Source organism: Schistocerca piceifrons, chromosome 1, assembly GCF_021461385.2.
Source record: "Schistocerca piceifrons isolate TAMUIC-IGC-003096 chromosome 1, iqSchPice1.1, whole genome shotgun sequence".
Classification (NCBI taxonomy): domain Eukaryota; kingdom Metazoa; phylum Arthropoda; class Insecta; order Orthoptera; family Acrididae; genus Schistocerca; species Schistocerca piceifrons.
Genome location: NC_060138.1, coordinates 805,895,294 through 805,909,421, shown reverse-complemented (window position 1 = coordinate 805,909,421; position 14,128 = coordinate 805,895,294).

Genomic DNA, 14,128 nt, shown 5'->3' with positions numbered 1-14,128 from the left:
CTTTCAAAATTGTATTAAGATTAGCAAGTTTTGGGAAACCATTTTCCAAAGGGGAGTTTGTAAAAGACTTTCTCATTCATGCTACAGAACTTTGGTGTCCCAAGAATGAAACTTCCTGGCAGATTAAAACTGTGCCCCGGACCGAGACTCGAACTCGGGACCTTTGCCTTTCGCGGGCAAGTGCTCTCATTCTTGGTGTCCCAAGAATGTTAGCAGATTTCAAGAAATCAGTCTTTCAACAAACAGTGAGATGATGTAAAAGTGTTATGGCCAGAGATGTGCACAGGCAGTTAATAAATAAGGCTAAGGACCTCGTTGCTTTCTCTGTTGCATTGGATGAAGCAACAGTTCTTACAAATACATCTCAGGTAGTGATATATGTACAAGAGTTGATAACTCTCTGTGTATAACAGAGGTTGTTTTAGACTTAATGTCTTTGAAAGAGACTACAACAGATGTAAACTTATTCCAAGCTGTCAAGCAAGCAATTGATGTTGGTGGTATGAACTGGAATCGGTTAGTCTCAGTGACCATCGATGTAGCACTGGTGGTGCGAGGCCATCAGAGAAGACTCGTGACACTGATTCACAAAAAGCTAGGATGTACAGAAGAGACATTGTATGTAATTCACTGCATTCTACTTCTAGAGGCACTTTGTGCAAAATCAGTAATGATAGAAAATGTTATGCAACTTGTTGTGCAAGCTGTAAACTGTCTGGAAACATGGGCTTACATATCACCAGTTTTGTCAGTTCTGGGAGGAATTAGGAGAGGACTACGGCAAAATACCCCATTATACTGAAGTATGCTGGCTCAGGTGAGGTAAAATGCTGAAAAAATATTTTCATTTATTTTTGGCTGTAGTACATTTCTTACATGAGGAGGAAGAATGAACTGAAATAAGAACTCCTTTGTTCGATATCAGACCTCTGCATTTCTCGTTGACATTACGTCTCAATGAACAGCCTGAATGTTAGTCTGCAAGGTGAAAATAATTTCATTTCTGACATGTTGGAAAAAGTAAATACTTTTGAAAGTAAGTTTGCTCTTTGGAAGACCCAACTTGTGTCTGAAGATGCTGGAAATTTCTGTACCCTTGGTTTGGTCCACAAAACAACTTGATTTCAAAGGTACATGTCAGTAATTGTAAAAATTAAGGAGGTATTTCAAATATGATTTGTAGACGTTGTGAGTGTGCCTCCTATCATTCATTGCTCTGAAGGGCCGGTTTCAGCATCAGTTGAAGATGCTCCGAATCATGTGCAGATGGAATTTATTGACCTGCAGTGCAATACATGGCTGAAGAACAAGTTTGTTGCAGTACAAAATACGAAAGAATTATACAAAAACTCCCCACAGCAAGAATTTCCACACCTACACCACATAGCTGCAAGAATTAGGTCCATGTTTGGATATACTAAAGTGCTTGAAAGATTTTTTCTCTGTAAAGAAGATCAATAAATCAAGGTTTTGATTAAGTATTAGTGACATAAATCTTCATGACTACTTGCATTCAATGTATCATGCTTTTGTGTGTAACATTAACAGCATTGTTTCTCATCACCAATAATAAACATGTTTCAGATTTTTTTTTCCTGGTTTAAAATTGTTCTTTACTAACTGTGTCCCACCTGCTGTATGTTATGTAGGTGAACATTGTTATCTGAAAAATTTGGTATAAAACCAGTTTCTCAAGGTATGTGTAAATGTTTAAAAATTATCCTTTAATTATTGAGATGCATGTTTGATATCTTTGCCATGAAGGGTTCTTAAGTACCTAACGTGAAGGTAAAACCAATCCACCATATTTATGCAACATTTGTTTTTATGTTTTCTTTTTGAGCCATGACACTTGTTGATACAGTGAAGGAATAACATGATACCTTCCCATGACTGCATTATGCACTGGAAAAAATGCACAAAGAGCGCTCAGATATAGTGTATCCCAGCTAGTGGACAAATTGAACCAGTGACATCTGTGCTTAGAGACATAAACAAAATGAGTGGTGACAGTTCGGTTTCCCTGTTTACATGTCTGCACACTGTGACCGGGAAGTTCCACATGTGCAGCAGCTCTGCACGAAGCAGAATTTCTGTCCGGCCTTGTCTTATACTGTCTGGAAAATCTTTGATATAGCATTAAGAACATAATTTGACCCCACACATTAATCTGAGGAACACCTATATTTATGTTTCATATCTGGCAATTGTTTTACTAAACTTTATCACCAGTGTATGTGTGAACTATCTCTGTCTTCTGCACCCTGTTTGCCAACTATGACTGGAAACACTTGTTTGTTACTTCTCGTACATCTTGTGCATCTAACTCATTTAGTAGTATTTTATGGTCAACAATGTTAATCACCAAGGATAAGTCTAAGAATATTCCTGTAACACAGTCATTCTTGTCAAGAGCTTCAGGAACCATTTTTGTGAACTCTGTAATGGACAATATTGCACTTCTCCCACTTCAGAAACCAAACTGTGCTTCAGGGGGACTGATGACCTTCGCTATTTAGTCCCCCTTAAACATACCAACAACCACCACCAAACTGTGCTTCATTAAAAAGGTTGTATTTATTCATGTAACTCATTAGTCTATATTTCATGATTGATTCAATTATTTTTTAGAATGCAGACAGTAGTGAAACTGGCCTATAGTTTTGAGTACTCTCTGCATTATCTTTCTTTAGTAAAGATACATCTCATACAACTTATGTGTGCTTTAGGCACTGTGGAAAATGGCTGAAATATAGGACTCATTTACTATGTTTGTTAATAGAGTTTATATGCTCTCTATAAACACTGGCAGAACAGAGCCTCCTCTGCACCTACAAATGTCTTACTTTTTAATTTCTGTATTGTCTTCGTAACTTCAAACTCTGTTGTGGGAAACATCATCATTGTGCTTCCTGTGTAAGTCATTGTGGGTGCTACATGATTTTGTTGCAACTTCCCAGCAATACTAGAGAAACAATCATTTACAAAATGTTTCAATTCTTGAAGATTTTCTATTATTCTACCCCATCTCTGATTTGTATGCTATAATCCTTGTCTGCCTTTTCCAGTTCCTTATTTTTTATGACCTTCCACACTACTTCACTTGTATTTTCTGCATTACATATTATTTTGTCACTGGATGAGTTGTAGCAATACAGATCAATAAACAAGCAACAGCTCAAGAACAGTGCGTAATAACATCAATTGGAGGACTGTGGATTTATTCTCTTGGCATGATTCTGTGTGTTTGTAATGTTACACTTTGTAGAGTGATATTGTGTGAAGTAAAGGCATAGAAACATCAACAAGTATACATCATTGCATCTACCATACTTCAGTAAACATCACTACAGTGGTGATCCCCATGTGATTGAACATGCAACAACTCCAGCAAGCAGGGACTGTGGTGAATAATGATAAGTGCATTTTTGGCCAGATTAATGTAAAGTTTTTAGGTTTAGAGGTGTTGCGGTGCAACTGCTAGCACCATTGACCAGACTGCTTAAAGTAAAGCTAAAAGTAGCTATGAGGAAGGTGACTTGGAACAAGGAAGCAATTGTGACATTTAAATTAGTGGAATAGTACACCACACGGTCAGTAATACTGAATCATCCACACAAAAATGTGCCTGAAGCCATTATGGTAGGCAGAAGCCAAATGGCAGTTGGCACCACATTACAACTGTGCACTGATGGCACATCGCAAACTCTAGCATTCTTCTCTTTGCTTTTAACAGAGAAGCAAAAGAACTGCAGTGCAGTTGATTGGGAGCTGTATACTATCTTTGCGGCTGTCAAGCCTGTCTGTGACTGTGTGGGAAGCAGAGAGTTCATAATTTTCACAATCCACAGGCCAGTCACAGAACTGTTGAAAAAAGGACTGCTCACTGGGTCGCCCCAACAGGCCAGATAGGTGTACTTCATATCCCAGTTTACCACTGATGTCGGCCATGTGAGTTACAGCAAGAACAGTTGCCAACTATTTATCCAGAAGCTGAGCTGAAATTATAGCAGTATGATGCAACCACAATGCATAAGTGCAGGCACTGGACAAGGAATTAGAGATGCTATGGGAGCAACTAAGTTCAAGTTTACAATTACAACCAGTCAAATTAGCATGGGCAAACAGCAACACATGTCTACTTTCTGTACGACTTCCAGAGAACCATTTTTTTCTGCTTTTCATGACCTTGCACATCCTGGATTACAAGCTACAGTGGAACTGGTGAAGAGTAAGGTAATGTGGCTCGGGATTAACAAAGACTGCCGGAAAGCAGTGTAGCAAGTGTCAGCAAAGTCAAACTGACGGCCACACACTCAGCCCTGAAGTATCACTTATCAGACCTTCAGCTAGATTTGGGCACAGGTATGGATCTCGTGGGCCCCCTTCCTTACGTCAATGGTACTTGGTCAGTGGTCAGTGGTACCTGGCAACCTTAGTGGACCACTTTACCCAATGGCCAGAGGCCTTTCCGGTTCCGGATATGGCAGCTACAGAGATGACATTCATTCTAGGTGACTGGATCACCAGGTTGGCATACCATCACAAATGTCAAGGGCAGACAGTTTAAATAGTTCCAGGAAACCCTACCTCTGTGTGGCTGTTCCTACATATATACCAACAGCTACCACCCAGCAGTGTTATCATGGAGAGATTCCAACATACCTTGAAGGGGGCACTGATGTATACTGGCACCACATTGTTAGGTGTGCTACTGCTTGTCCTCTTAGGCCTGTGATCGGTAATCAAAGAAGACCTGCAGCATTCACTGGCACTGCTGGTGTATGGTGACGAGCTATGTTTTCTTGGGAAACTAATTAACAGCAGTCTCTCTGACCTACCTCCTTTGATCTTCATTGCAGAGTTCAGTCACCATCTGGAGGACACAATGGCTCAAATTCACCCCTCTGTGCTGCAGCCTCATAGATACTGGAAAGTCTTTGTTCTCAAGGATCTATACAACATGCTCTTTTCTTTGGTTGAGGAACGACTTAGTCAAAACCACCCCTCACATCACCATAAAATGGCCCATACAAGGTGTTACAGTGAGGACTACACACTTTTAAACTTCTACACAATGGGAAAGATGAAATGGTTTATGTGAAATGACCGAAGCCATCACACCTGGATCCAGAAGCGACAACACCCCAGGGGGCTCGTCCCTCTTTGGCGGGTTCGTTCTTGGCTACCACAGGGCCCCAGCCTTTGCAGCACTTTTTCCCTGCATGTCTATCCTCTTGCTATTCTTTATCCCCTCCCTTGGGGAACATGTCTGGGGTATTATTGGGAATGTTCTGCATTCTGTTGCTGACCTACAAACAGTCTTAACTTTCTTTTTGGCTCCTTTCTCCTTTCTTTGTTTCCCTTCTCCTTTCATTCATCTGCTTTGGCATTTGAGGATCCTCTTTTTTTCTTCTTTCTCCCTGAGCACTCCTAAAGGCCAGCCCATGCATCTGACATGTAAAAGGTGACTGGGCAATGCGTAATTCCCAGCTCCGGGTCGACAAGTAGGGTTCATACGTACCTCCTGGTACAGGCCAGGCCCAGGGAGGGGTGATTGCCTGAGCTGTAACCTTCCCAGATTGCCCATTGGTCCCTCCGTCAGGTGTTCCGGAGGTGTGAACAGTTACCTAAGGTAGGTGTGCCCCCTCATGTAGGGGATCCCCAGTTGGAAGGAGCGTGCCATTATAGACGCTGGCAATCGTGGGGGATTTCCTCACAATGAGTCACTCATCCTCTCCATCGACATCGATGAAACTTATGCATAATGAGGCTACTGATTCGAAGACTCTTCCCATGGCACCACAGTTCCTTGTGGTATACTGTACTGAAGACTGTCAGTCCTTTGTCGTGGTCAATCTGTTTATTATTCAGAAAGGTCTTGTGGCAATTGCTGGCCCTGTGAAATCCTGCTCTCATTTATGGAATGGCACCTTGCTTTTGGAGACGGCTTCTGATGTTCAAGCACAACTACTACTTGCTGCCTCGCTTCTCCATGGCTACCCTGTTCATGTTGAGACACATAGAACTTTGAATTCTTCCCGTGGTGTAATTTACACCAGGCTGCATGACAGTCTAACCAAGGCTAAAATACAATCTTACCTCTCTGATCAGGGAGTCATTGCCATTCATTGTGTAATGAAAATGATTGATTCCTCCTTGGTGCCCACCCACACTCTTTCCCTCGCCTTTGATAGGGTGGTGCTGCCGTCCAAGATTAAAGCAGGCTATGAAATCATCACAGTCCGGCCGTACATTCCAAATCCAATGCTCTGTTACCAGTGTCATTGTTTCAATCACACCATAATGTATTGTTGACACCCAGCCAAATAGGTAACCTGTGGCAGGGATTCACACAAGGGCAAATGTCCACCTCCTTCATCCTGCTGTATCAACTGCACTGGCGGCCGCCGTGCCTCCTCCAGGGATTGTCCCATGTATCTAGATGAGTGGGCTGTTAAAGAGATTCAGGTAAAGGAAAAATTGCCATACCCAGTAGCTTGCAAGTTACTGGCTAGTCGCAAATGCTGTGTTTTCCCGTCTGGTACTTTTAGTTCAGTTCTTGTTACCCCTCACTCCATGAAAGACATGGCTACACAGACACACGACCTCAAATTTGGCTCTGAGGGTGTGGAAGTCGCCCAGTGTCAAGGTAGCATCGCCATCCCCCCTGTCCTGCTGTGCAACTGTCAAATTCTCGCCTAAAGAGGCGGAGCTACCTAATACACATCTGGCAGGCAGGAAAGGCCAGAAGGAGTACTCCTGAGAAGACTTCCCCCCGTCCCTCCAACCAAACACTACCCATGTTTTCTTCTACCCGGAAGGGCTCAAAGAAGTCCACTAAAGACAAAGGGTCTTCTCCTTCACCAACTCGAAGATCCTGCTCGACGGTGTCGCCACGTGGTCGCTTAGCCCGGCCGGCCTCTGTCTTGCCAGTGTGCTCCACCAACCATTTTTCAGTGTTGGACTCCACCGACTGACCGCACAAGCACGCCGATGCTTGTGTGGACCCCATGGAATGGGATCCTGCGGCTTTTGTACCCTGTAGTAGCGACTCTCCACTGGCTGTCCCTCGGCGGACACTGAGCTGACATCCCTACATCTCTTCCTTCTCATGACTATCCTCCAATGGAACATTTGTGGCCTTCTGTCCCACAAAGAGGATTTGCAGCTCCTTCTAGCATCACAGCATCCCCTTGTACTTTGCCTTCAGGAAATGAAATTGTGCCCTCAAGACTGCTTTGAGCTTCCACATTACTTACCGATTCGTTTTGACCTTCCCCCTGAGGTCGGCCTCACATCTCATGGGGGCTTCATGCTGCTTTTACAGGATGACCTTCATAGTCAATCCATCTCCCTGACTACCCGTCTTCAAGCTGTTGCTGTTCACCTCTTCCTCCCCCTCCTGACTTTCTCCCTCCGTACCATTTATGTACCTCCGTCCTTCAGTGTCACCATGGCCGACTTCCTTCAGCTTATTGGGCAGCTACCTCCACTGTTTTTCCTACTCGGTGACTTTAATGAGCAACATCCCCTTTGGGGTTCTCCCAAGACCTGCCAGAGAGGTACCCTCTTGGCTGACATTCGTAACCAACTCAACCTCTTCTGCCTTAACACTGGAGCACCCACTTTCCTTTCTGACTCCTTGCACACCTATTCCCATTTGGACCTATCCTTTTGCACTGCCCAGCTTGCCCATCGTCCTGAGTGGTCCATTCTTTCTAACGCCTACTCAAGCGAACATTTTCCATGTGGGCAGCTTTACTCCTCCCTGGCGACTTTCACAGAACAAGATTTCCTCAATTGTGATTACCAGGTGGACTATCTCACAAATGTTATCCTTACTGCTGCAGAACGTTCCATTACTCACAGTTTCTCTTTACCACATTGTGTCCCAGTCCCTTGGTGCGCTGAGGCATGCTGCGATGCAATTCGTGCACGGAGACATGCTCTCCGCATTTTTAATCACCACCCTAGACTGGAAAACGGCATTGTTATAAACAGATGCATGCAATGTGTCGTCAGGTTCTTCGGGATAGCAAAAGAGTTAGTTGGATTTCGCTCACTAGTTCTTTTAACAGTTCCACACCTTCCTCTGTTGTGTGAGTCAACCTCCAGCGGCTCTCTGGAACCAAGATCCATACCACCGTTTCTGGCCTGACTGTAGGTGCCGCTGTCATTATGGATCCTGTTGCTATCTCCAACACCTCGGGCCTCCACTTTGCGGAAGTTTCGAGTTCCTCCCACTACCACCCTGCATTTATCCATAGGAAACGAGTTGGGTGATACCCTTCTCCTCTCTCAATCATGAGTGCTACAATGCCGCCTTCACTATGAGGGAGCTAGATCATGCTCTCAGTTCATCCCAGTCCTCTGCCCCAGGGTCAGCGCTATCCACATTCAGATGTTGCAGCACCTCTCTCTTGCGGGCAAGCACTTTCTGCTTAACACATACAACTGCATTTGGGCTGAGGGCACACTGGACGCTGGCGTCAAGCCACAGTCATACCCATACCTAACCCTGGTAAGGACAAAAACCTTCCTTCTAGCTACTGCCCCATCTCTGCATTTGCAAGGTGATGGAACATATGATTCATGCCCGGCTGGTGTGGTAGCTCGAATCTTGCCATTTCGAGCGTGGCATTGTGACCTTGACCATCTCATTATTTTGTCCACCCATGTCATGAATTGTTTTCTGCAGAAATCCCAGATTGTGGTCATGTTTTTCGATTTGGAGAAGGCTTACTGCACCTGCCAGAAAACTGGCATCCTCCGTATTCCTTACACGTGGGGCTTCCATGGGCCCCTTCCCTCTTTTCTTCAGGCATTTTTTCAAGACTGAGTTTTCAAGGTGCGTGTGTGTTCTGCTCTGTCGGACACCTTTATTCAGCCAAATGGTGTGCCTCAGGGTTCCATCCTGAGCATCTTCCTCTTTGCTATTGCCGTTAACCCTATCATGGCCTGTTTCCTGCCGGGCATCTCCGGCTCCCTTTTTGTCAATGATCTTGCCATCTATTGCAGTTCTTCACAGACCTGTCTCACTGAGCGGTGTCTTCAGCGTTATCTTGATCGTCTTCACTCCTGGAGCACCGTCAACGGCTTTCGCTTTTCCACTGACAAAACCGTCTGTATGAATTTCTGGTGGTGCAGATGGTTTCTCCCACCATCTCTATATCTTGGGCCTGTTGCCCTTCCGTTCGTTGACACTAAAAAATTCCTGGGGCTCATGCTCAATAGGAAACACTCTTGGTCCTCCCACGTCTCTTACCTGGCATCTCACTGTACACAGCCCCTCAATGTCCTAGTGTCCTCAATGGTACTTCTTGGGGTGCCAATCGAACCACCCTCCTCTGTTTGTACCAGTCCCTTGTCCGTTCGAAACTTGACTATGGATGCTTTGTTTATGTGTCTGCACTCCCATCCCTTCTACACCATCTCAACACTATCCGTCATTGTGGCATCTGTTTGGCGATGGGTGCCTTTTACACCAGCCCGTTTGAGAGTCTGTATGCTGAACCTGCTGAACTACCACTGTCCTACCACCATGACTTTCTCCTCAGCAAGTATGTGTGCCGTTTGTCTGCCATGTGAGGCTACCCTTCCTATGCCTCCTTCTTTGATGATTCAGTATGGGGCTCGTCCTTCTTCTCTGTTACCTCCTGGTGTCTGCTTTCGTCACTTGCTAAGGTGGCTTAACTTCATTCTACCTGCAGCTTTCCCCATGGGTGTGAAACCTTTACCACCTTGGCTTCGTGAAGCGACCCATGTTAACCTTGGCCTTCATTCGCTTCCTAAGGAACTACTCCAGCCTCGGTCTACCGCCTTCAGTTTCATGACCTTCACATGGAATTTAGTGATAGTACCTTTGTATACACTGATGGCTCTTGGGCTGACCATGGAGTTAGGTGTGCATTCATCATTGGCACCCATGTCTATCGATATCGGCTTCTGGCGCACTCCTCATTATTTACAGCTGAGCTATTCACCTTGTATCAGGCCACAGAGTACATCCAGTGACACAGCTTTCCCAATTGTGTCCTCTGCTCCAACTCACTCAGTGCTCTCCAAAGTCTCTGTGCACTGTACACTGCCCATCCATTAGTGCAGCGGGTACAGGAAAACTGTCACTTCCTCACTCTTGGTGGAGTCAATGTCATGTTTCTGTGGGTCCCTGGTCATGTCGGTCTGCCAGGAAACAAGGCTGCTGATGCTGCTACCAAGGCTGCACCTCTATTCCCTCCAATGATCTCTGCATTGCCATCTGTCAGGAGGTGGCTTCCCTTTGGCATCGCCAGTGGCCCACCCTTCACAGGAATAAGCTTTGACATATTAAGCCTCTCCAGCGCCTTGGGCAACCTCCTCACCGCCCCCCCGCCCTCGTCGCCGGCGAATGCTGGTTTACAAATCACTTGTCAATGTGGACGGCACTCTTGGTGCTTCGACATCTTCTGCGAAGGGTAAAAAGAACGAAGTAAGAGGAGTAGGTAAAACTACTCAGTTTGTTCTTATTCATGTACCTACTTTATTTTGTGGTGCGAAGTTAAATTTTTCTTTAATGAAAGTTTCTTCTTCATCCAGTTTGGGTAACGGATGGATAACTGTAGCTTTCGTTGCTTGTAACAATGCAGGAAGAGCCGGTTTGGAATCCTTTGAAACTCGGGAAATCTTAGCTTACAGTACTATACCTCTTTCTGAGATTATTATTGCTAGTGAGGGTTCCTACCTTTTACCGCACGGGAGTTTATCTTTGTTTTTTTTATGTGACGTAGCATGTGAAAGTTGCTGGATTTGGACGGGTTACTCCTGTAACTGAAATATCAGATCTGAAGATGGTTCTGAATGAACTGAAACCGGTCATATGAATAATAAAAAAAAAATTTGCAATCAAGACTGATTTTAAGTAAAATTACCTCCTTTTTGACAGTACTACCTGTTCCATGCCAAAAAGTTTATTCCTTACAGCATCACTGTGCTTGCAACTGTTGTGGTTCAAAATGGCTCTGAGCACTATGGGACTTAACATCTGAGGCCATCAGTCCCCTAGAACTTAGAACTACTTAAACCTAACTAACCTAAGGACATCACACGACACCCAGTCATGACGAGGCACATGTGAAAGTAACCATGTTATATATCAGCTGTTCTCCAATTACTATAAAGCATTCTATTCAAGTGTGACTAATGACCAACTGTCCACTCACATGAATGACCACCACCAAACTGGCAAACCACAAGCTAGACAATCCAGGTCCTGAACATGCACTCCACAATGTTAACGATTTCAACATCTGCTTGACTATCTGAGCCATTTGAATACTCACTTCCAGCATAAGTTTCTCTGGCCTATGCAGATAGGAACCCTCTCTCCAGCACATCCTACTTTCTCACAATCCCTGTGGTGTAAACCTCCACTAACCTTTTCCCACTGTCTCACCTTACATTTTCCTTTTTCTCTTACGTTCACACCACTCATTCCCTAGCCAGATTGTGGTTGTCTTTTCCCCAGATTGTGCACTGCCTTTTCCCACCACTTTTCCTCTCCCCATACAAGCATTCTCCCCCCCCCCCCCCTCTCTCTCTCTCTCTCTCTCTCTCTCTCTCTCTCTCTCTCTCTCTCTCTCTATCTCTCTATCTCTCTATCTCTCTATCTGTCCTACCCATTCTCCACCCTCTCCCCCTCATGCCTCATCCCCCATTCTCTTCCCCTATTCCACCTGTTCTCCTTCTCTCTTCCCCCCATTTTTCTTCTTCTTGATCCCCACCACCTTCCTCACCTTCCCCTTCCTTTCCCTCCTCCCTTTTCCTTCCTGTATCCCCTTTTGCTCTGCCCTGTACTCCTTTTGTCTTGTTGTGCATCCGTGAAGTCCTCTGTCCAAAGATCTGCCTCTTTCCACCCATCCCCTGTTTGCATCCTTCCCTGCCCTGTCTCCACCTTCATCAGTTCACGCAATTGTTTTCAATAATTGAGTATCTATAATCAGCCTTGCTGTGGCCACAGGAGTGTGCATTTTGGTGTCTGTGGTTGTGCGTACTTTTGCTACAAAAGAAAAAGTGCTCAAAAGCCAGTGCTATTTCTGTGCTCCATGCATTGATCCACTGTAGGTGAGAGGTTGCCTTTCCCTTATTTTAGTGCTGTTTGTAGTCTGATGGTTAAAAAGTCACTTGCATATTACCTTTTATAAAATTTTTTAGTGTGCTGACAAAATAGAAATCTGTAGTTCTAACAGCCTCCTCCTTCACCGTTCTGTGTTTTGTTACCTGATGTGACTTTAATTCTTTTTTGATGCATTTGCAGTACTATCTTCAATATTTTGGAGCACCATGTATTTTGTAACGAGCTGTAGCGTCTACATCTCCGTCGTTTTTGACTGACAGCTATAGTTTCTTTTGTGCCTTACAAGAAATCTTTATGCCTTGATTAATCTATGATGTTTTTGTACACTTTGCTCTAACCTGAGTTACATTTGGTGGAAAAAAGTTTTCAAATAGCATAAGTGCATACGTGCTTTATTAATAAATGCAATAGAGTGTCAATTGTTCAAATGTCAGTCAACTGAACAACCACTTAACCAAAATGTTACTCGTTCATGCCAATTTTCTGGCAGTAGAACCATTTGCTCTCTGTCATGTCACTTGTGTCAACTTTGCCATATAAAGTAAACTTGTGATACATGCGTAAAAGAAAACTTGTTGTGCTTTTTATGAAAAAGAAATGTGAAATTAATAAAAAAGTTAGAGGGAGGTGCATCTGCAACCGAATTAGCTAATGAGTACAAGGTTGATAAGTCAACAATAGCAGATATAAAAGAGTAGAAGACAAGCATCACAGATTTTATATCTATGGTTAATTCTACTGATATATTGACAAATCGTAAAACTATAAGCTCACCACAAACATGGATCCACATGATGCTATTTACAAGTGGTCTGCACACAAAAGAATGGGGCCAGAGATAGGTAGAGAGTACCTCTCTCTGGTCCCATTCTGTGTGAAAAGACACTTCACTTTAACGAAACTCTGGAGTGCCATTGCATTTTAAAGCAAGTAAAGGCTGCTTAATACACTTTAGGTCAAGACACAGCATTTTTGAGCTTTAAATACAAAGAGAAAAATTGTCTGCTGATTCTTTCAGAATCCAGCTAAGAGACGTATTGAGCAAAGAAGATCATGTTTTCAAAAATATTTACGATGCTGATGAAGATCGGCTCAATTCAAAATATTTTTCCAAGAAAAATTCACACTTCACGTTGTGAATTAGCGGCACCTGGTCTTAAAATAAGAGATTCTCAGAATATAATGAAAATGACAAAAATAATGATACTGTATGTCAAATCCTCAGTACCCTAAAAAAAAACTAGTTGCCACGAATGTGATAAAGAATGTCAAGACTGGTTGAGTGTCAACAATGCAGATTCAAGGTACCAAGTAATGCATGAAAAAAAGGTTGTAAGCACCAGCATTTTATCAACTAGTGGTCCAGAAAATGAAGAAGAAAATCTACTGAGTGCTTCTGAACCATTCACATATTTAGATACTATCTTATGATGGTTTGAACCTCAAGACGAAAGTGACCAGTACTGGTTTCAGATATCGTCTGCAAAAACGCATGACCTAGCTGCTAGTAAGAGGGTATGCTTGCTTAAACTGACCAAAATTATCTACATCTACATCTACATTTATACTCCGCAAGCAACCCAACGGTGTGTGGCGGAGGGCACTTTACGTGCCACTGTCATTACCTCCCTTTACTGTTCCAGTTGCGTATGGTTCGCGGGAAGAACGACTGCCGGAAAGCCTCCTTGCGCGCTCGAATCTCTCTAATTTTACATTCGTGATCTCGGGAGGTATAAGTAGGGGGAAGCAATATATTTGATACCTCATCCAGAAACACATCCTCTTGAAACCTGGACAGCAAGCTACACTGCGATGCAGAGCACCTCTCTTGCAAAGTCTGCCACTTGAGTTTGCTAAACATCTCCGTAACGCTATCACGATTACCAAATAACCCTGTGACTAATGCGCCACTCTTCTTTGGATCTTCTCTATCTCCTCTGTCAACCCGACCTGGTACGGATCCCGCACTGATGAGCAATACTCAAGTATAGGTCGAACGAGTGTTTTGTAAGC